Here is a 24,393-nt window from a genome sequence, read left to right on the forward strand (position 1 = left end):
CCCGCCCCCTGAAATGACTTGACACTGAGGAGAACAGTAGATAAGTAGAAGAATATCTATCTATTAACATTTATTGAATAACTCTCTGAAATTGTCCTTAACAGACAGAGCTTATCGAAATAAAACTAAAACCTTGATAAACATTAGTCATGCTAGTATAAATTGTTGGTTTGAAGGTTCTAACTGAATTGTGTGCCTTGTACATCCTTCTGGACAGTCGAGATTAAAAAGGAAACAGCAAGAGCAAGAGAAATCAGGCCGAGAAAATTTGCAAGAACAGGTTTGTTATTTTTCTACCAATCACCTCAGTCCTATCGACCTTTCCTTCAATTTAAGCTCTTCTGGTCTATTCTGCTTTGCTGTTTACTCTCTGTGCTGATGCATTTTCATTTCTGCTCTTTTTATTGACTTTTGGTTCCCATTCCACTCAAGGTCATGGCTCCCTGACTACCTTCTCCCCCACCCTTAACAGGAGGCTGGGTCTTCATATACAAAACTAAGAGCGCTAACCCAGTTATCCAAATAGTTGAGATAAAAGCATTTATGCATCCTAATCATCCATCTAATTGATTCTTTTTTCCACTTTACTTATCACATCTGTCCTGTGAATACTGTCAGTCACATTCCAGCTGAAGCCATAATTACGCCCATGAATGTTCACTCCATTCAGTCAAACAATCAATTTAACTGACTTTTCCCCCTCGCTGACTTGACTGGTCAGTGGGAGTGACAGATTAGTTGTTTCAGAGTCTTACAGGAACGGCCTTCGAATTTATGTTATAAAAGCATGTCTTAAAGCTAGTTCTGGGAGGGTTCTCTGAGGCTTCTTGCATACTGTGCACTTATTAAAGACTCTCTCTGAGTGAGTGGCTGAGCCCCTTTAAAACAATTACAAGCATTTAAAAAGCAATTACCAGAGAATTCCAATGCAAACAAAATATCTATTTTGACTACCATGAACAACTCTGCACATTTTTTCTTTTCCTCTCTCTGTCTCTCTCTGTCACAGATGTAGCTATCCATTTCACAGAAGATTTAATTACAAATTTGTCTTCCTTATCTTCTGGGCCCACACTGCTGCTTGCAAAAAAAACAGAAATAACACAGGTGGTGGTGGCAAAAGAGTTAGAGTCCAGAGAGGTTGAGAATAAAGATTTAAGGTTAGGGAGGACTTTTTTTTTTTTTTAATAGTAGTACACACAGCCTTGTAATCATTAACTTAAAAATACGTCATTTACAATTCATCGGTAATTAACATATTCTGAGAGAAAGTCGAATCTTCATAATATCATACACTGTACCACTTGTTGCTTTATAAGGAATATTTTTTAAATGAAGGACATTTTGGATTTAGTTTTTTGTTTGATTTACTCTCTTGTTTTGTTTCTCTTATTGAAGTAAGTTATACCATCACCTTTTGGAGAGAGTATGTATCTCTATAAATACAGGTGTGCAAATATAATATATCTGACATATATGCTGTTTTATTTTACATTCTATGCTTTTGTGGAACACAATCTCAAGACATGGGATTTTATGCATTTGTTAAATTCATGTCAACACTCTTCGAAAATACTCAGTCCTCTGAACCTGTTATGTAGTATAGTAGCCTTTAGCCACATGAAGCTGTCTAGTACTTGAAATGTGACTAGTCTGAATTGGGATGTGTTGCAAGAGTTAGTTAAAAGAAGAAAAAAAGACTGGAAAGCATCTCATTAGTAATTTTTATATAATGATTGCCTGTCGAAATGATATTTTGGATATAGTGGGTTAAACAAAATATATATTAATTTTAATGTCACCTATGCCTTCTTGCTTTGTCTGTGACAAGTAGAAAATTTTCAATTTCCTATGTGGCTGGCATTGTATTTCTATTTGCTAGCACTGCTCTAGATAAGGAAGGGCTGCCTCATGAATCTGTAAAGGCATTGGGAGATGAGATTATTCTATCTGTACAATTTTGTCCTCAGAGGAGATGGAAGTTGGCACTTCTGGGAGGAATGAAACTGATCACTGACTGCATTCTTAATTAGCCTTGGAATTAGAAGGCTTCTTAAGTCTGCAGTGGTGCCCACTGGCTAAATTTTTGGCAGAAAAGTACTGCCATTTCAGCTACAAGGAAAATTTGGTTAGAGGGAGTAGAGGAAGCAAAGAAACAAGAAAGGAGGCCGAAACATGGCTAAAACTTCACCATTAAACATAATAAATAAATAAATAAATAAATAAATAAATAAATAAATAAACAATTGCCTAGTTTGATATTATTCAAATAGAACAAAGACAGCTAAGTAATTCAAAGAACAAAGACAGCTAAGTAATTCAATAAATTATGTACTTTCTGCTAAAAAGCAATCTGTTTTTCCATTTGTTTTCCTGGTAAGGACCCCCAGAGGCAATTTTATGGTTTAGCTTAACTAGCCTTTTGTGCTTGTAGCATATTTTTTGGAAATTTTGCTTTTCTTTGCCAAGACTTTCCTCCTGTTGATACCTTAATAAATAGAAGGCTTTCTACCACTATTTTTTATTTTTCTTTTTTACCCTACTTGTCAGGGCTAGAACTACACTCTTTGAGACTAAGTTATTCAGCAGTGAATTGCCTCTGTACAATAGCTAATGTCCTAGGAGAGAGTGTTTACCACCCACATGATAAAACAGAAAGTTCTCGTGTAGGAGACCAATGCCATATATAAAAGGAAGTTTACTCTTAAATTCTACGACTATAAGAGAACTTATAGTCGTAGAACTTTATAGTCGTAGAACTTTACTTTAAAATATCCCATCCAAAAATAGGCAGAAAATTAGCATATCCAATCAGTCAAATTGAAAGCCTGGCTCCTGTCTAACAGTCCCTTGTTTGGGGACCACCTTCCATTCTTTTGAAACACATGGGAGAGCATGGTTGTCATGAAAATGTAATGCTTCTCCTTGAAATGCTAATCTTGTTGCCACTTTATCATCCCAATGAACCTGAACCTTCTAATGGGAATTTTATTAAGATAATGGCATTCTTTGTGGTGTTTGGAAAGATGATCTCTTCTGAAATGGATAAAACTCTAAATCATTCCCAAGCATCATGATACTCTGCTGCAAGTCAGGCAATGACACATGTGGTCAAATAAATGTAGGGAAAAAAATGTCAATAAACAGTTATTGCTGCTTGTGCATGCAGACTGAGTCTGTACTGATACCGATATTTTCTGATCAAATACATTCAATAAACAGTACTTTCACACAATTGTAACACAGAAAGTTTTGTTTTTTGTTTTTTGTTTTGTTTTGTTTTTTAATTTACCTTTACTGGTCTATTATAAGGGACACAATTTAAGAATAGTCAAAGGGCAGGGATGTATAGGGCAAATATGGGGGGAACGAGAGCTGTAAGTCTCCATGTTCTGTGTACATCACTCTCTCAGTGTTTCAGTGTGTTCACCAATCCAGAAGCCCTAGAAGGTAAGTGTAGCACTTTAAAATATATTATATACTTCATCTTAGCAACATTTTTAATCATTTATTTAATCAGAATCACTATCTCTCACATATCCTCACTATCCACAGCTTCAACCTATATCCCATTCTAAGGGGCAGTCAGTATAACCTTGAAGTACCTGAATTTCAGGACCATCCTTGTCCTAACAGAAAGTGCATGCATCTCGCCTTTTGTCTCCTGAAATGCAACTTTTCATATGGAGACTCAGTGCAAGGAGATTATACATTTCCCTCATCTGGATTAGGAGATCATTTTTTTTTTTTATGCCTAGAACCCTGCATGAAGTTATTTTTCCACCTGGCTAACAATTGAACTAAGTTTCTCTTAAAATAGTGACCATCTGACTACATCACCAATACCTAGGACACTTAGAATATAGAAGGTGATTAGTACATTGTTGAACTTTTCACGAATACTGGGCAAATTTGATTTTTGCCTCAGCGGGAAATTCTCCCATGCTTTTATTGTTAGTGCTTTATATTGTGCTTCCAATAAAGCATTCAGTAGAAATGCTTCATATGTGCAAAAAATTTGTGCCAAAGGAACAAATGAATTTGGGGAGTATAGGGAAGAGAGAGAAACTACTTAGTGATTATGAGTTCTTCTAATAAAGCACCTAATGAACATTTAGTCCCAGAGTGAGCATGAAACGGAAGATGTACATTTGTGATTCCTGTAGTTTGCCTCAGTTTGCATTTATTTGCCTTCCAGAATGTGAACATCTTGCTATACAGATTCTACTATTTAAATATCTATTTATTTATCTATCATTTATCTATCATCTAATCTATCTAAGGTAATGACCAATAAGAAACCCATCACAAAAGAAATAATGGTTTAATCCCATACCAAGGAAAAACTGCCTGGCTGTTAAGTATTGAAGAATGCTATTTTGATCCCAATTTGTCGTGTTTTTATTAGAGATTTAAGGGATAATCAAGAGTAATTGAAATGCACAAACTTCTTCTAATTCCTCATAGTAATTAAGAACATGCACTTTCATATCAGATAAATCTGGAATTGACACCTGGTCCTCTCACAGATTAACAGTTAAATTGGAAAGGTTATGTAATGTTTTTAGCCTCCAGTTTTTCTATCTGCGAAATGAGATAGTAATAGGGTTGTTGGGAAATCGATGAAGAATTATATTTGGAGAATGGATCATTCTACATAGTTATGCTAGACATAGTTATGACAATGCATTCAGCTACTAGTATTATTCTTCTTCTTTCCAGTTGTTTTGCTATCCTGCTTTTCTGACTTATTATTCTTGAAACCCACCAAGCCATTCTTTCATTGGTGATCACCTCTCTGGAAAGTCCCATTACCTCACAATGACAGTAATTTTCTCAAGTTTACAGTATAAATAAATGAACTATTCTGAGAGTGTTTAAATTCAAAAAGGGGATTGATTTTTGTAGTTATTAAGCATTTTCAATGTCAAAACAAGTGGCTAAATGTCATATGTATCTCCTTTATGTCATATTCACCATAGTAGCAATTTTTAAATTATTTTAAAATATTCTTTTTCTAAAATTCTGCAAATAAATAAATGAACAAACCCATCATTAGATTTCTCATCTTTTAGTTAACTGGATTATGAAATATGTTTCATTATCACTTTGGAATTTGTACACTATTGATCTGTAGAATCAACACAATAAAAGCCCTAAAATGGACTTAGAAGGAGAAAAATGCTATTTTTTATGTAAACCTCATATTAGTTATTTATGTAGTTCTTCACTGTACTCAGAATAAAGACATTAATTTATTTCTCATACATGAATGGTTAATATTTTTTAAACGTGAAATTTATCACTGGATATAATAGTGTATAAAATGTATTTGTAGATTAACTATATTTGAAAATTCTTAATTATAATTTTAAATTGAGTAAATGGTCATTAAGTTGGGTAATGACCATTTACAGAGCAATTGGTGATTGATACACAGTCATGTGAAGTTGCCATGTCTGATACTACTCTAATAAGACATTTATCTTAGATCTGTGTGTCTAAAATTAATGATTAATTAGTTTAATTTAGTATAATACCTCATGGAAGCCCTGTCCTCTGTTCTTATTTTTTTTTTTTTTTAAGAGAGCAGCTTTAGCATGGGAAGAACTATTCAAGATTCAGTTTCCTGCAAATTCCCAGTAGCAATCATCTCTTATTTGCAATATTTCTAGTGCACATATTAGTTACTTTCCTATTCCAAAGACATTTTGACATATTAGCATTATCCCTTGCTGAACATGTGAAATTAACATAACTTTTTTCCAATCTCTTTTGGGGAAAAATTATCTTTCATCTAAAGATCAGGCATTTAGTTGAATGCCATTCTACCTTACAGTCCAAAATGAACCCAATTTGAAGGGCAATTTCTTTCTTTATTTGTTAATAACAAAATAACTCATCCAGTTTATGGTCAAATCATTGAAATAAATCTCAGTTATAGTTCTTCCAATTGATTCACATTGATAACATCTCATTTTCAAGAATCACCACTGGTAGAGGGTTTGTCAGATGTTTCCATTTATGCTCATCACCTGTGCAGATGTCCTGATATCAAAAGGGAGAGGTAACTCCTTGGTAGGGGTTTATATGAAGTCATGCTGACCCAGGTGTTCATTAAAAATATGATTTCTTCAGTCCAACACCAGAGGTACTAAATATAAATATTTGAAGATAAGCCAACTAAATCTGCATTTTAAATATTTTAAAAATATTTACTAATATTTAGATAATAGCATTTACTAATCATTTTAAAAATCTTTTTGCTTTTTTTTTCAAAGATTTTATTTATCCATTCATGAGAGACACAGAGAGAGAGAGAGAGAGAGAGAGGCACAGAGACACAGGCAGAAGGAGAAGCAGCCTTCATGCAAGGAGCCTGACGTGGGACTCCATCCAGGGTCTCCAGGATCATGCCCTGGGCTGAAGTCGGCGCTAAACAGCTGGGCCACCAGGGCTGCCCCCTAATCATTTTCTTATGCACAAAGACATAACTGGTAAAGTCAATGGGTAGATCCTCATATTGACAGATATCCACCCTCAACGATGTTGAACATGAAACTAAGTGACTATCTGTCACTTACATTGGATCATGTATTTTCAGTTCTGGATTATGGGCAACATATACATTTGTTAAATATATATATCTGGGGCAAAACCTTTTTAATCATCAAGGCAAAGTGTCCCGCTCAGTGAAAATAGAAGCAACATTGGAAGCTGAGGAGAATGCGTATTCTAGTAAGTAGAGGGAAAATAATGTTTATAAAGTAAACAAGGCTGTAGACTGAATCACGTTCTGAAAAGTGAGGGGTATGGCAAAGGAAAGCATCAGTGTAATACAGAGAATTTAGGACTTAAGTGGAACCAGCTCCCTGAATGTTAGAGAACTTTAATACAAACAACTAGGAAGTTGGAGAACCCAGGAGAAACAGGCTTCCGCTGAATCATTTTCCTACATAGTACCATTGCTTCAGTAAATGTGCACATGGCTCAAAACATTTACTTTGAAGCTCGATGGAATCAGCCTTGCCTAAACCAGTTGTGGTTCTTGGACCAACAGCATCAGCCTTTCATGGGAATTCATTCCATATGCAAAATCTCAGATCACACTCCAGACTGACTGATTCAAATCTGCACATTAACCAGATGCTCACGTGACTCACGTTTCCATAAAAATCTGAGAGGCACAGGCCTGAAAATTTTTCAGTTCAAATATGAAGAAGTGACATCTACCTTCTCCTTGTTTCACTGATGCTTCTCTCTTGCTAGCATGCCCTTCTAATCCTACTTTTTATCCTGGAGCCCACTGTCTTGTATGAAGCTTTCCTCGGGCACCAGATTTCAGGAAATCCTCTCTTCTAGGATTCTATATAAATTTAAATTACGTGCTTCTTCTACATTAATTCTTATTTATGCTTTTTTAATTGAGAAAAAATATGATGTTTATGTATGCCTTCATCATTCAGCAGTGTGCTTGTCTTATTATTTATTTTTTAAGCACTTAGTTACAGTAGAGATGTTCTAGATTTGGGGACTGTGCTCAATGATGCACCAATCATATAACTCTCTGTATAACAAACAAAAGTTTGAAATTTTCTTTTTTTTTAAGGTTTTATTTATTCATGAGAGACACAGAGAGAGGCAGAGACATAGGCAGAGGGAGAAGCAGGCTCCCTGCGGTGAGCCCAATGTGGGACTCGATCCCTGAACTCTGGGATCATGCCCTGAGCCAAAAGCAGAGCTCAACCACTGAGCCATCCAGGCATCCCAAGTTTGAAATTTTCAAACATGAATGTGCAGAAGTAAGAAGAAAGTCCACTGTAACTGTGTGGTTTGGGCTCAGAATACCTCTTCTAATTTTCTTCTAGTGTGGCTTCCCATTCCAATGGGGAGCAAAAAGCTAAAAACAAACACTTCTCCAACTTTTTTCGGGCTGGTGATCCAAGTTTGGTTCAGATTCCACATCAGATGCAATCACCTGAGATTTGACATTGGAATGGAGATAAGTGGGGTATTGAGCATGTGTTTTATCAATGTGGATTATAGCAAATATGGCATAGGTCTGGAACAAATTCTGTCTCTGAAGCTTGTTGATTTAGCAGAAATGGCTCCTTGATAGTAGAAAATGTGGCACAGTGTGGGACCCTGAAGCTATAATGGCAACATCCTGATTTTTGCACATGAGGTTTCCTGAGTGGAGCACAGTGATTCTGATCTGGAACCAGTTACTGTAGCCAATTTAGCAGCTCGTACTAAGGCAGTCCTTTATTGATGTGTGCAACGAGAGATGTCCCCTGATTTGATAAGCAGCTTCCCAATCACAGCAGGTGAAAGCAACTCCTTTGGAAGCCTGGTTCTGTAGTGTAGATCTGAGAATAGATTCTGGAATCTCATCCTACAGATTTTTATTCAATCATTTTAATAAGTCTATAAAGCCATCTGACATGCTGTAATAGATACTTTTATTAAAATTATCTAAAAAAATAAAAATAAATAAAATTATCTAAAGTGGAGGGGCAACTGGCTGGTTCAGCTGGTATAGCATGGGACTCTTGATCTTGTAATTGTGAATTCAAGTCCCACACCGTATGTAGGGATTACTTAAAAATAAAAAATTTTAAAAAATCTTAAAAAAATATTATCTAAAGTGGAATATGTTCCCTGCAGAACATTGACCAACATGAAACACCAAAGAGAATATATAGAACACATAAAAGGACAGTTTTTAAAGGCTATTTTTTTAAAGTAAATCAAGTAATCCAGCCAAATAGTATGTGACTCTGATAATAGGTCTCTCAGGTGATCTCTTTATTTTTCACTCCCAGTTAATTTCTGCTTTCTTCTCTCTATTCCTCATCTGTTGTCTTGCCATTCAGAGAAAAGGTAAGTGTAGACTATACACTTAGCCATAATAGCTGGGAGGAAATGGTTGTTTGAAATGCAGTGTCATATATCTCATTTGCAGTGTTCGATTTCTCATTATGGTGCAATGATATTCATCCAAATCAAACTCAGTCTCCATTTTATCCTCAACTGTACACTCTTTTACTTTTTTTCTTTCCCTATAACAAAAATCCAAACCAAACTAAAATAAAAAACAAAAACAAAAACAAAAAAAACAGCCAAATTCCTTTTTTTTCCTCATTCCCTTTTCTTGAAAAAATTGCATTTAAAAAAATTACTGAATTTACATAAAACAAAATAAAGCAACACAGTTTACTTATTTCTACCACCTTTCACTTCTCACTGCTTACAAACACCAATCTGTTCTCTATATTGATGAGCTTGTTTTTGGGTTTTGAGTTTTGGGGTTTTTTTAGGTTCCATATATAAAAGAAATCATATGGCTGACTTGTTCCACCTAGCATAATCCTTTGATGTCGTCGAGGTCCAGCTGTGTTGTCACAAATGGCAATACTGAGTTCTTTTTCATGAATGAATAATATTCCATTATGATTTATTCATTCATCCATTGATGGACACTTAGGTTGTTTCTATAACTTGGCTATTATAAGTAATGTTGCAATGAACAGGGGAGTGCATATATCTTTTTGAGTGAGGGTTTTATTTCCTTTGGATAAATACCTAGAAGTGGAATTGCTAAGTCATATGGTAGTTTTATTTTTAATTTTTTAAGGAACCTCCATTCTCTTTTCCATAATAGTTGCACCAATTTACATGCAGAAAGGTTCTCTCTTGTCCCATCCTTGCTAACACTTGTCAGTTCTTTTTTTTTTTTTTTTTTTTTTTAATAATATCCACTCTAATAGATGTCCTGTGGCACCTCTTGGTGGTCTTGATTTGCATTAACCCAATGATTCATGATGTTGAACATCTTTTCATGTACATGTTGGCCATCTGTATGTATTCTTTGGAAAAGTGTCTTTTTAAATCTTTAACCTATTTTTCAGTCAGATTGGGTGTTTGGGATTAAGTTATATGAACTCTTTATATATTTTGGATATTAGATCCTTAACAGATATGTGATTCACAATTATTTTCTCCCATTCAGGAGGTTTCCTTTTTATTTTGTTGATGATTTCCTTTCTGTGCAGAAGTTTTTTGTTTGATGTAGTCCCACTGATTTATTTTTGCTTTGCTACTTCTACTCTTGGTAGCATATTAAAAAAAAAAAAATGATCACCAAGGCCTATGTCATGGAGCATAGTGCCTTTTTTTCTTTTAGAAGTTTTATGGTTTTAGTGCTTACATTCAAATCTTTAATCCATTGTTAGTTAATTTTTGTGTATGGTACACTATATACCATACATGGTCTACTTTCATTCTTTTGCATATGGCTGTCCAATTTCTCCAATACTATTTACTGAAGAGACTGTCCTTTTCCCTTTGTCATAAATTAATTGACCATATATGTATAGGTTTATTTCTGGGTTCTCTATTCTATTCCATCGACCTATGTGAAATCATGGAGTAACTTTGTTCTTTCACAAGATTGCTTTAAGTTTTTGGCATCTTTTGTAGTTCTATAAAAATTTTAAGATTACTTGTTCTATTTCTGTGAAAAATACCATTGGAATTTTGATAGAAATAGCTTTGAATCTGTTTATTGCTTCATGTTATATGGACATTTTAACAATATTAATTCCATGAGCATGAAATAGCTTTTCATTTATTTGTGTACTCTTCAATTTCTTTCACCAATGTCTTAGAGTTTTCAGAGTATAAGCCTTTCATCTCTTTGGTTAAATTTATTCCTAGGTGTTTTATTCTTTTTATTCAATTGTAAGTAAGATTGCTTTCTAAATTTCTCTTTCTGATAGTTTACTATTAGTATAAAGAGACAGAGCAGATATTTGTGTATTGATTTTGTAAAATATATAATGTAAAAAAACATATTTATGTACATTTGTATTTTTAGCATTCTGCTGTGTGCTTGTCTTATAATTGGTAATTTGTAGAATTTTATGGATTATAAAAATCCAAATGATCAAGTGATTTGGTCAAAAAATAGCAAATTGTCATAAAGGCAGGATTATGATGACAAATAAAGAGATATATGTAAATAATAACTTAATCAACATTAATTATTGGCAAAATTATATCATGATAATGATGACTGTTTTGTTTTCATTTCCAGTGACATAGCTGTTAATTGTTAGGCATCTTAAGCTGGTATGTGGACCAAAAGAAGAATTCCAAATAATTAAGCTAAATTTCAATATTTTCAGTCTTTATTTTGTATATTCAAAGTAAAAAGGAAATTATACTTTAAAATAAACAAATAAAGTCATTATGTCTGAAGTGGAAATAACTTGCATTTATTTAAATATATATATTTCCTTTCTTTTCTCCCTAGGTCTCCTATGTGACTCTCACTGTAGTTAATATCTCTTTCCTGAAAATGCATAGCTAAAAGACTTTAAATTTTTTAGTAACTGAAAACTTGGAGATGAAATAACTTACGTATCTAGTTACAAATTTTATTTTAAATAACAATAACATGTGAGCTTATGCACAGAGTATTATAAAATGTCAAATTCCCTCTTGAGAATTCTTTCTCAGGAAAGTAATTATATTAAAGTAAAATAGTCATTTAAAAGGACCAGCCACTGGATTAAAAGTCACTTTTATTGTTGTTTTCTTTGTTTTAGTCTCTATAACAAAAAAGTATTTCTTTTTTAATAAAATATTTTAAATGGAATGTAAGAAAAAGTATTATCTAAAAACCAGGAAATATTCATTAGACTACACAATGTATAATAAAGACATAGCTTTGAGCTATGGCTACATAGTCTATGAATGAGATTATTTTGCCTCTTTAATGGCAAACTCTGTCAGATAAATGTCAAATTAGTAGTCATGTTGTCAAATCATGTTAAATCTAACCAGTTTAACTGACTTATTTTTACTTTATTTGGGTAGACAGTATTTTCACCTTAGTTTTTAAAAATATTTAAATGCACAGGGTGAAAAAAAAAAGGTACCAAAGGACTTGTATAAACACCATTCTCTCATCTTACTTTTCCCACCAACCTCTACCCCATCATTCTGTTTTAATCTTTGGTGGTTATTGCAATAATTTTATAGTGTTACCTCACACACTATTTCCTATTTTAGATCAAAGTCTCCCGCTACATAAGGTGATAATTTAACTTATAATGTCTCACCTTCAGTTTGCTCCCTCCTATTCCTCATTTGTACAGTTTGTCTAAGGTCTTATATAATTAAACCTCTACTCTGTGTTTCATTTACTTTCAGTATTATCACTTGGCTTCCTACTATGTCAGACGGAAATATTAGCACCCTTACATTTCCTCATTCCTCTCATTTGCTAGATTTTTTTTTCTTCAGATTTATTTATGTATTTGAGAAAGAGAAGGGAGAGAGCCTGAGTGAGTGCAGGGGAATGTGGGAGAGAGAGTTTTAATGGTACAGGACTCAGTCTCAAGATCCTGAGACCATGACCTGAGCTGAAACTAGGAGTCACATGCTTAGCTGACTTCACCACCCAGGCACCCCTTCATTTGCTGGTTTTTATGAGATGGACCTGCTCTTTTTCATTTTCAAAATGTGTGTATATTTGTGTGTATTAAATTTGTTTTGCCATGTCTGTTTCTTTTGGTCAGACCTTTAGAGTTTAATCTATTTTGTTAGTATTTACGAGAACTAGATTCTGGATTTGTTTGACCTTTTGTATTGGGTCTTCGTTGGTTTTTGTAGCAGTCTTTCCTTCGATGATAGTAACTTGGATTTTTTTTTTTAAGTTGCATTCTAGTTACAATAAAATCTTTCCTTCTTTCCAGGTCAATTGTTTTATTTCTTTGGTTGGTTTATATAGGTCTTTTCTCACTTATTCTGCTGGTGATCCATTGATATCATTCATATATAAGAACAGAAATCATGTTATCAATGCTAATATTCTCCTACCACCAGCCCTGATGTGGGGTATCTGGATCTGTGCTCTTGTTAAATCTCTCCTCTAATTAAGAAGATGAGGAAATGCCATATTCATGGGCAGAGTTTGATAAGCAGTATGAGTTCAGCAGATGGAGAACTAGCCATTGCACTACTTTCTTCCAAAATGCTAGAGTAAAGAGAGTTTTATTTTTTGGTGTCTATGCTAACAGTAGGAACCCTAGTTCTCCATGGTTAGCTAAATATTTTTAGTTTAATGTCTCTGATTTTTGCTTAGGAGTAAGCACCAGGATGCTGGTAGCTGTTAGTAGAATTATAGGGGGCTGGGGAGAGATGGTGAAAGGTAGGAGAAGAAAGTCCTAGGGCAGCTTTCCAGTGAAACTTCCTACGTCCAGCCCCTTTCTCACTCTATCACCTTGCACTGTGGACACCAACACTGAAGTCTTTCAAAGTTCATTAGTTAGAACCACCCCCCCAAACATTATTCTAGCTGGCATATCATTGATCTTATTCTATTTTTACATTTGTTATCAGGCTTCCATCAACATTTTCCCTTTTTGAGTGTGTCAGATATATTCATGGGCCTTTCTTGTTCTTTTTGCTGATGGCTATGGGATTATTTTGTTTGTTCTCTTCCCATTTGCTATTATATGTCAAGAATTATGTTCAAGTTTATAGTGTAAAATGATCTTTAATGTAGAATGCTGGTAAGAATCTAAAAAAGATCTAGAATTCCATGGAAAAACTCTTCCATATCTTTAATATATTATGCCATAGCTAACAACAGCAATACAATAATTTCCATATACAAAAACTTAGGTAAGTATGTATTTCTCCGAGTTGGGCTGAGTGCCTTTCCTTCTGTTTCTCCAGGGTGATTCTTTGTATGAGTTTCATGTGCTTATTATGCTGATAAAAATGCAAGTGTTTAAAGAACATGTAAAAATATGCCCAGCCGCATCTTAGGGACACATACTTAAGCATTCTACAATTAGAAAATATAAAATATAGTAACATAACACTGTCTTGCACATGTTTAGCATGCCAAAGGATTATATGTTTCATGCCTAAGGTTATTTAATGTTGACAACACCCCAACTCGTATGTGGTAGGTAGGATATATGACCTCTTTTTACAAATGAGAAACTGAGACCCAGGCTTATTAAGTAATTGTATCTGTTAAGCCTCAGATAGTAGGGATTCCTCAATTCCACAGCTTTGGCAGCTTTGGAAAAAAAAGGCTCTGAGGTTGGAGGTGACTCTTAGAAGTTTCTGAGACAAGCTGAAAGAATAGAAGTGGGGCAGTGGGAGTGTGGCTATGGCCACCATTCTAACCAACTCCCAGAATGAGAAGCATGTTTTCATCCAAGTTCACAAGTATTTCATGCAGCTGATAACTCGTGGCCTGAACAGGCAAACCCACTTTAGACATAGTAAAACAGGGCCTGCAAGATTTCTGAGCAGAGCAACAGACTGGAGAGACTGACCAGACCACCCTGACTTCTCTGAATATAGGGAATGACTCAATCACAAAGATCAATCTAGAAACAAACTACAACAAACTATTCTGAACACACTGACTGTCCAATCTGCATCCACACCTAGCACCTAGCACTTTAGATACTTCCTGTCTTGACTAAAAGCCTAGGCTTCCAAACAATAGCTACAAAAAAATGTAGTCTGACGTGATACCACTTGTCTTATGTAGAAGATGATTCTCTCTTCTGCTGTATAATATAAGTAGGCTCATCTGGGCAGTTTTTATGTACTCACTTTAGCCAGCATCCAGTGATCATTTGAAAAGAACAACTGCAAATGTATAGTCTCATGACAGATGACAACAGATCATTATATTATTTTTAAATATGTATGCATTTATGAAAATTAATTTACTTATCTGAAATTAATCTTAAATTTTGTAAAATATATTACTTGTCATATTTTGAAGTTAATTATCTACATAATTCCTGTAAGAATTTTATTAATTTTAACTGAATTACAAGAACAGATATTTTTCTAACAGAATCTGCTTATGCCCTTTAAAACATGTATTTAATCATGTATTGCTCTCTCAGACTTTCATTATTTCATATTGAGAGAAAGTAATAAGTTACATTTGAAATATGGAATACAACTGAGCAGTAAAGAGGAATGAACCACTGATACACACAGAAACTTGGATGGATCTCAAGTGCATTAGGCTCAGGGAAATAAAAACAAATCCAAAAGGTCACATAAGGCATAATATCATTTACATTATATTGAAATGGCAAAATTATAAGGATAAAAAATGAATTAGCAGTATCCAGGTGTTAGGAATAATGGCAAAGGTGAGTAGTATTATAAACCTTACTACAAGGGAGGCTTATAGTGATACACTATAGTGTATGTATACACTATAAAGAACAATAGTGATGTATGTATAGTGTATGTATAGTGATGATTGATTTTGTGTCTTGACTGTTCTGGTGGCTATAGGAATCTACAAGTGATCAAATGACATAGAACTTTACGTACATATTGTACCAATATCACTCTCTTGCATTATAATTATGCAAGAAGTCGGTATTGGAGGGAAGTAGATTAAGAGCACACAGGACTTGGGACACCTGGGTGGCTCAGGGGTTGAGCATCTGCCTTAGGCTCAAGGCATGATCCTAGGTCCTGGGATAGAGTCCTACAAATCTATAATTACTCAAATAAAAGATGTTTAAAAATAAAAATTAAAAGATAACTAAAGTAAATATTTAAATAGAAAAATGTATTATGTTTGGAAAGAAGAGATTTGCTAGTATTATGTATATTTGTTTGGTATAACTGCTATAGAGGGAGCATAGTCTACTGCTTAAACATGAATTCTTGAGGTAGACCACTTATGAACTTCATGACTTTGGGAAAGTTACTTAACCTCTCTGTCTCTTAGTTTCCTCATTTATAGGATTTACATAATATTAGTACCTACCTGATTGGGTTGATGTGAGGATTACAAGTGCTTCAATTTGCAAAGCATTTAAACAGTGCAGAGAACACCATCAGGGGCTTATAAGGTAAATAAAAATACAGACAGTAGTATCATTACCATAAGGGCTTAAGTAATTTGTATAATGAATATGTACTATCTATTATAATGTAGACCATATTCTAGGTGCTGTAGATAGAACCACTAAAATCAATCAATGAATCAATCAATCACACATGTGATTTCATCCTGGAGTTCACACTCTAGAAGAAAAGAAGAAAATAATAGGTAATATAAAGGCAACTAAAGCCAAAAATAGAAGAGGAAATACAAAAGAAACCCAGCCCAAGGTTAGAGAGTTTGGATGCAGTGATCAGGGAGGTGTCCTCTAAGGAAGAAGAAATGAAGGGAAAGTGAAGAAGGCAGGAATATGTTTGATGTGTCCTGGGAATTCCATAGAGTGCAGTGCAGCTGACAAGGTATAAAGGAGGATGAAATAATAATAAAGGAGAGGTGGTAAGCACCAAACCATTGAGATTTTATAGGCCATGGTGTAGACCTTGGATTTTATTCTGAAATAGGGCGTCATTGGAGCATCTTGAGCAGGGGAAGTGAAATGACTTCATTTGCATTTTGAAATAAATATACTATGCACCTTATTATCAACAGATTATAAGGTCATGAGAGCATAAGAAGGCAAATGTATTAGTTTTCTGTTTCCACTGTATAAATTGCCAAAAGTTGGCATCTAAAAATAACAAAAATTAATTCCCTCACAATTCTAGAGACCAGAAGTTCAAACTCAGTTTTATGGCGCTGATGTCATGAGATCACTGGCATTCCTTGGCTTGTGACCTGTTTCCTCCCATCAATCCCAACTGTTGCTTCCATTGTTTTCTACTTCCTTCTTTGACTTTCCTGCTTCCCTCTTACAAGAGACCTTGTGATTACAGTTAGGTTTCAACTGGGTGATTCAAGATACTCTCCTTATCTCAAGATCCTTAATTCAATAACATCTGCAAAGTCCCTTTTGGCATATAAAGCAACATTCACATGTTCTAGGAATTAGAACATGGATAATTTGGCACTATTACTCAGACTACCACAATAAAATTCTTAGAAAGCTATTGCAGAAGCCAAAGTTAAATCTACATTTGTAGGTTGTTTGGATTAGAAGAAAGTAGAGGAGGTGAGGACATATTCCAGAAAAATTATCTTTGGAATATGGAGTAGATTTGTTGGGCATTGGATATAGATATCTGATGTAGAGTGTACAGGGGAATCAGGATGTCAAAGTTATTAACCTGAGCAAATGAGTGATTGTAGATGCTATTGAATGAGAGGGGTGTAATAATCTCTGAAATTATCAGAATAATCAAAAATGTTGATGCAAATAGTGGTAGAGGAAAAAATCATCAAGTTGATATAACTTTGCCAGATAAGAGTGACTAGGGCAATAATTGGCACCTGTTCTAGGAAAAGGCAGCAGGATTAGTGTGAAGTTATTGGTCCATAGGATCTGGAGTATTTTTTTTATAGAAGGTAGAGGAGGATAAAAAGCAATGGTCTAGAAGAGACAGTGAGAAGCATGGTCTAGAAGAGAAGTAAGAAGTTTAGTCTGAGACTAAACTCAACCTCTGCTGAGAAGATGTATGTGAGCTAAAGAACAGGCATCACTTGCGAGGGATGTGTAGGATCAGGGTTTTTGGTTGCAGGTTTCAATTAGAGCAAAAACATGGAGGAATGACAAAGAAGAGACTGAATATTCTGTGGATGCCCCCCATGGCAGATGGGAGTAACTCCTCTATGCACGCACACGCACACACACACACACCCCTAAAATTTGTTTGAATGCCAAGACTAATTATGGTACACATGAGGTTCATGTTCAATGGGGACTTTCTGGAGAGATCAGAATAGGCACTCAAAAATCTTAACAGCTTAAGTGAAAAGAGAAGTGATGGCATTTGTATATACTGTGAAAGGGGGTGGAACTAGGTGACAGATCCAGAGCCTGGGCTGAGATTTGCATGGTTTGAACTTCCATGCTAGTGCCAATGGGAGCGTCTGGACTTTACTATTGTTTTGTCAGATGTGTTGCAAAAGGGGAAGGCAGGGGTGTTGGATCTGTAACCTGTCAGCAGTGAAACATTAACATGAAGTTGGACCTTCATTACACTAATAAGGATATAAAGAATTTTGCCAATGACAGGCCATGAGTTCCATACGGCACAGTAGACTGTTTACTGCCAGGGTCTGATTGGTGGCAGCTTGAGTCAATTTCAAAGATATATAGGCAGAGCCACAGAAATAAGAGTGACCTGAAAAGCTCTGAGCTTCTTGTAGTAATTGTGGTAAGTTGGGAGATGGAGGATGTTGAAACTAGTTCTAGTTATGGTCTCTATTTGGGAATAATAATAATAATTATTATTATCAATAATAATAATAATAAATGCCACATAGCCAGTATATTAAAATGACTTTTTTTAAAAAAATAATTTTTTAATCCTAGTCTATTCAGGTATATATTTCTCCCCCTTTGATTTACGATCAGATTATTTATTATCGCTGATAAATGTCAGCTTTGAGAATCCAAAACAGGAGTGTGTGATTTTAGAGGCTATTCCTTTTCATCAGGCTAGGCTACTTTCTTCAGATGGGAGTAGCTAATATTCACCATATGATTCCACCTAGTAATTTCATTCACTTAGCAGAGAGGCATCTAGGTTGAACAATTTGCTAATATTGATTTGATTCACCCAGGAAATTCTAGCCTGAAGAACTCAATATATTTTCAAAACATTTCTTGTTGCACTCTGACTGATGCCAAAATATCTGAATTAAAAGTAAAAAATGCAATCACAATCCATCATCTCCAGATAGTCTTGTGTCATGTAGCTACTGACTTTGACAACTACCAGAGCCACTCTTTGGATGGGTTCCTCCTCTAATTATATATACAAAGCCAAGAGCTGATAGTTAATCCTTCACTGCTTTCTATTGAAGGTTCCATTCTGCAGTGATTTATCACATATCAATTTTAATTCTTGTTGAACCAAAACTTGTCATGCACGATTTCTATTCTGTTGTATTTTCTGGTGAAAGAAAAATGCTTCTAAACACCTTTATTTAATATAATTTTTTTCTTTTTAGTTGTAAACATGAGAAGATGGATGTTGGTTGATTCCAGGGCTGAGAGTGAAGGCCTATTAGGCTCCATATGGAATCAGTAACACTGTCTCCAGTGATGTATGAATTGTTATGGTTTTGAGTTGACATCTTCCTGAATCTGAATGAGCTGTAGCGGTATGTATACTGTCACTTTTAAAAACAGGTTTCATACATCTGAACCCATACACTGAACAAATGAATAAAAATGGTTCTATAAAAGCAGTGTAATAAGGACTTGATTAACTTTGTCACACAAAGCTATTAGGGAAAAGCCTGAGGATCATGTCTTATATTTAACTTAGTTAAATACTTTTCTCTCCAATGTAAAAAATGGTCATTTACAATAAATACATTTAGATAATAGCTTAGATAATGTGAGGCCCCCACAACAGTATTTTTAGTCAATATTGAGGGAATAATTTTAAGAATTAAGGATAGATTTTTAAAAAGAAAGTTGCTCAAAATGATGGTATGTACTAGATTAGAAAGCTAATTACACTAAAATAATCAAACAATGGACATACATATTTATAGATGCTTCTTCAACTGAGACAGAACTTTTTATTTTTTTTTTTAATTTTATATTTATTTATGATAGTCACAGAGAGAGAGAGAGAGGCAGAGACACAGGCGGAGGGAGAAGCAGGCTCCATGCACCGGGAGGCTGATGTGGGATTCGATCCCGGGTCTCCAGGATCGCGCCCTGGGCCAAAGGCAGGCGCCAAACCGCTGCGCCACCCAGGGATCCCCGAGACAGAACTTTTTAAAGTTATGGCCATATCTACTTCATTTTTTGGTTTATTTTCTCTATAACTTTTGTGATTGATTAAAGATAACAATGAATGTTCGCATACTCTTGTACACTTGACAAAGAATATTCATCTCTACTGTCTCAGGAAAGAGTGATTATGATCTTTACCTAATAGCTTAGATCACCAAGACTCAGAAATTAATAGATTTGCCCAAGATCACACAGCAATCTGAGACAGTAACACACATCATTTATTCCAGATTCTTTTCTTCTATAGCATTCTGTGAATTACAGAAACTTAATTGTTTTATTAATTATAGATATACTGCTACTTGCATATAAAGAAGGTACTTAGTAAATATTATTGTGTGATTACAGATTATTTTATGTTTTGATTAACTGAAGATAATATATTAATAAAGACTGAATAACCCTTTAAAGAGACAAAGGGAAAAATGACATCCCAAAGTCATTTCATATACTGGTACATTTAGTGTATAATTTATAAACATAAAGCACATAAATTTTTTGATTCATGGCTCACATTTATGTTTCAAACTTCCCGACTTGAATAGCAGACACCGAGTCCTCTCTTTCTTTATTCTCATTTACAGTGCCAAGAAACATGCACTATCCGCAGTAAGTGCTTGTTGTTAGAGAACTTTCAGATTCAGGGCCGATTCTGTGTCAGTGCAAATACACTAAGGGATATCGATCTAAAGCAATTTCATTAGAATGTAATGATGATGCACCATGCCATGAAAATTTCACTTTTATGCCCTCAATAGGTTGCGGTTAGCTCAGAAACTAAAAAATAAAGGTAAAAAAAAATTGTTTTGTTAGGCCAATACACTTTCTCATTGTTTAACTGAGACAACATTTAAAAACAATGAGATGCAACTTAAGCCTGGACTTTTCGACTTTCCAGAATATTGACAAATGGCCCTCCAATGACCAAAATAGCATTACCTGGGGTAGGTCATGAAAAGCAGCTGTCTCCTGTAAGCAACTCCTTTACCCTTCTGTTTGCTACTTTCCCTGTCTGACCTGGCCCTTGATTGTGGTGGTCTCCTGAGTTTGTAACTTTATGCCAGGGGAAGTGCTCCTTGACTCATACTTAAAAGAGAGGGATGTGGTAAAAAGAACAAATCATGAGACTAGTTTACTTTCTTTTTAATTTCAAAGAAATGAAATTAATATCTCAATAAGAATACAATTCTACTTCATTCTATCCATTTTCATGCTGTTTTCCAAGATCAAAATCTCATCAGCTTATTTTCCTCCTCCCAGGAAGTCAGTACAATGATCTTTCCATAGATCTGCGTAAAGTACTAACATTTATTTTTAAGTAAGCAGAATTGCTAACAGGCACAAGTAAATTATTTTGCAGAGATAACCTGCACAAGTCCTTAAATTTTCTTAAAAATTACTGAAATACTCCTTGAAAGAAATGAATATACTTAGCTTACCCCTCTTCTTTCTAACTTTTGTTGCAAGATAATGAATGGACTATCAGCACTAAAGTTGGTATAATTTTAATGATGTTTAAATTTAAATTTAAAAAATTAAAATAATAGATTATTATTCTTGGTGAATCAAGTTAAATGTTTACATCAGTGGTTCACGTTTATGACATTTTTCAACTCATCTCAAATTGCATATAATGCTTTATAGAGTTTAGAACTTATTTAACAAGTGTTCTTAAGACTATAAAGAGAAAATATTGTTTTAAAACTTTGCTCATAGGTAGTAAAAACTTTAAGGTTTGGCTTTAAAAAAATGTGTATGCCTTCAAAATGTTTAGCTGAGATTTCATTCTTTTTAATAATTTATCTCAACATCACAGCCACATTGACTTACCCATATTAACGACAGAGTCTGTTCAACTGCAGAAAGCATGAGCAACTAGAATGCAGTTTTTTTACTCTATGAGGACACAAGATGTATTATGACAAGTGTGTTAAGAAAATGGGATTGCCACAATATTAAAGAAAAAGTTTATTACAAATAATTGCTTGCTCTGTTTATGCTCCTTCTGTAGAACTAGGATAAGCAATTTAGGTTACAGAGATTTATAACAGTTTTCATGAAGATGTATGAAATCCCAAACTTGCAAGCTTTTTTAATCCACCTATAAATCATTTTATACATTTAATTTCTCCCTGTATAAATTTTATGGGACCATATACAGGCAGAAAGTTTAAATTACTACATGCTTTCTGAAGAGGGAGATATCTCTGGGATTTTTTTTCACATGTTTCTTATCTAATACATGATATAAATTCCAAGGGTTCAGTTGTAAATAGTTAGCAAATACTATTTTATTGCGCAAACATCTGCAGTCCTGTGAGGTACTAGACAGACTCTATTTTTGACATAGAACTACCTCAAAGTTGGGTTTTTCTATACAACATGAGAGACTATAATATTATACATTCCATAAATCTCAAGAAAAACAAGTTCTAATCCCACATCAAACCAATATATTATTATTATAAGGATTTGATCTACAAGTGGGATATAACTGACTTTCAACTTGCATACTTGAATTCAAATCATTATTAAATCTATAGTGCTGTGCATTGCTAGATGTAGAAATGGTGTTTGCAATCTACTGAAAACTTTCAGACAGTTTTTCTATCATAGTTTACTAAAGGGAAGTCATGGGATCTTGGGATGTTGTGACAGGCCCTAACTGGGCTTAAGAAGAAACATTTTCACAGTCAGATTTTCAGTTGGTAACCTAATCTTTGAAAGAACATTAGGTCCCTGAGAAGTTGTATTATTATTTTACTACTGAGAGTTCCAGCAGTATTTAACCTAATTTTATGGAACTATTTGACTCATTCTAGGTGACAATTTGCCTATATACGATTTGATATGAAATGTGTGAATAGCCTATTTTTCTCATGTTGATTTGGGGTGGATTTTTGCGGGGAGGGTGAGGAGGTGATGATAGGTTTGATTAAGTAGAGCATATGTATTTCTGGCTCTTTTTCAAACAGATATTTTGACTCTTTCTTTGACCAAACATTAATAATTGGAGTAAAACTGAAAATCAAATTTGAACTCCTTGGGAAACCCCATGGATTTGACTTACCATTCAAGGTAATGAATCTAGTGCATGTGGTTTTGTTCAGATGGGCTCATTGAAATGGGACTTTGATTTATTTAGCTGGTGTCTTGTGCTTTCCCCAACAACGAGACCTGCTTTGGAAAATGCAATTTCCTTTTGGCACAATTTCAACTCTTTATAGGGATCTGTCTCCATTCATTTCTTCTACCTTTTCTTTAGGGAAACAAAGCTTTTGCATTGTGAACATTTTAATTTCTGAAGAATAGCCTGTCTATTCATGCAGATATACAAATTAGAAAACGACTAGCTTTTATATCTGACTACACTAAGAAAAAAGTTATATTTAAATATTAAAGTAACTATTACAATTACATAAAGACTTTAAAAAGAATCAAATGTTTTATCTGTTTCTGTTTTAAATTAGGTATGTTTAATCAAATATATATGGGTTGGAATGTAAATTTTTTATTTTAAAACATCTTTGAAGAATGATTTATGATCATAGAGATTTTTTGCTATCTTTGCCTTAAATATTTCCCCACGTATAAATTATTTAATGAATATGATTGATATTGACCAAGCTCTTTGCAGATTTATGGCATATCCATGGCTTGGAGTATTAAGTCTTATTAAGTCTACCTTTTAAAATATGAAGTGGCATTGACTATTGCTCATAAAGTAATAAAGTTTAATTCACTTGAGAGGTCAATAAGACTTTCAGAAACTCCTTTAAAAAGACAATACCAGAATTACTTTACACATGCACATTTGAATGTGTGTGCCCAATTTTAAGTACACTTCTATGCTTCAAAAAGAAACTTTTATAAGACCAGAAGTTTAAAAATTAAGTCAGCTATGGAGCTGCCTTGACAAAGTCATTTAATCTTATAAACATGATCTAGAAAATGAGAACACTAGTTAGTTTCTGTTTCCATGAAACTCCAAAATTCTGCAAACCTATTTACTTTAAGGTAAATATTCCCTAATTTTAGTGAGCATCAGAATCATCAAGAAGCTTCATTAAAACACAGATTTTTGGGTCCTCCCCCAGAATTTGATACAATAGTTATGAAGATTTGCCAAAGAATGTACATTTCTAACATTTTCCAAGGTGATGCTCATGTAGATGCAGGGACCATGTTTATGGGAACTAATACACTAAGGATCTGACTGAGGTGTTAGTTCATCAACATACCAGACTTTTGCAATTGTGAACTTAAGGACAGGTGAATTTACCTGATTTCATTAGAAAAAGGGCAACAAGTTAGTGGGGGTCCCAAGTTATGATGAGCAATATTTATGAGCCAAATATATCTTCAAAAGCATCTCCTATATATGAGATCTTATTGTGAATTTGAACACTGATCTATGTATCCTTAATATCTCAGTAGAAAATGATATTTAATTGAAGATTAAAAATAAAGATACCTAGATAGTTGTATAGATAAAAAAATAAACAACATATCCTTCATGTAATCACTGAATATACTAGGGACTCTAAAGAAATCTCAATTTTATTTAATACACTATAAAAAATCAATGAGTTAAGTATCACTTTAT

General features: G+C 34.2%; 1 long non-coding RNA gene across 1 annotated transcript in view; it reads left to right on the top strand.

Moving 5' to 3' along the window:
- The first annotated feature begins 210 nt into the window (after window positions 1-210).
- LOC140598873 (uncharacterized) overlaps window positions 211-24,393 on the top strand; it is a 72,944-nt gene continuing 48,761 nt past the window's right edge. The window contains exon 1 of the long non-coding RNA XR_012001423.1: window positions 211-280. This is a non-coding gene — a long non-coding RNA (uncharacterized lncRNA). The remainder of the gene's footprint in view (window positions 281-24,393) is intronic.

Source organism: Vulpes vulpes, chromosome 5 (genome assembly GCF_048418805.1).
Source record: "Vulpes vulpes isolate BD-2025 chromosome 5, VulVul3, whole genome shotgun sequence".
Classification (NCBI taxonomy): domain Eukaryota; kingdom Metazoa; phylum Chordata; class Mammalia; order Carnivora; family Canidae; genus Vulpes; species Vulpes vulpes.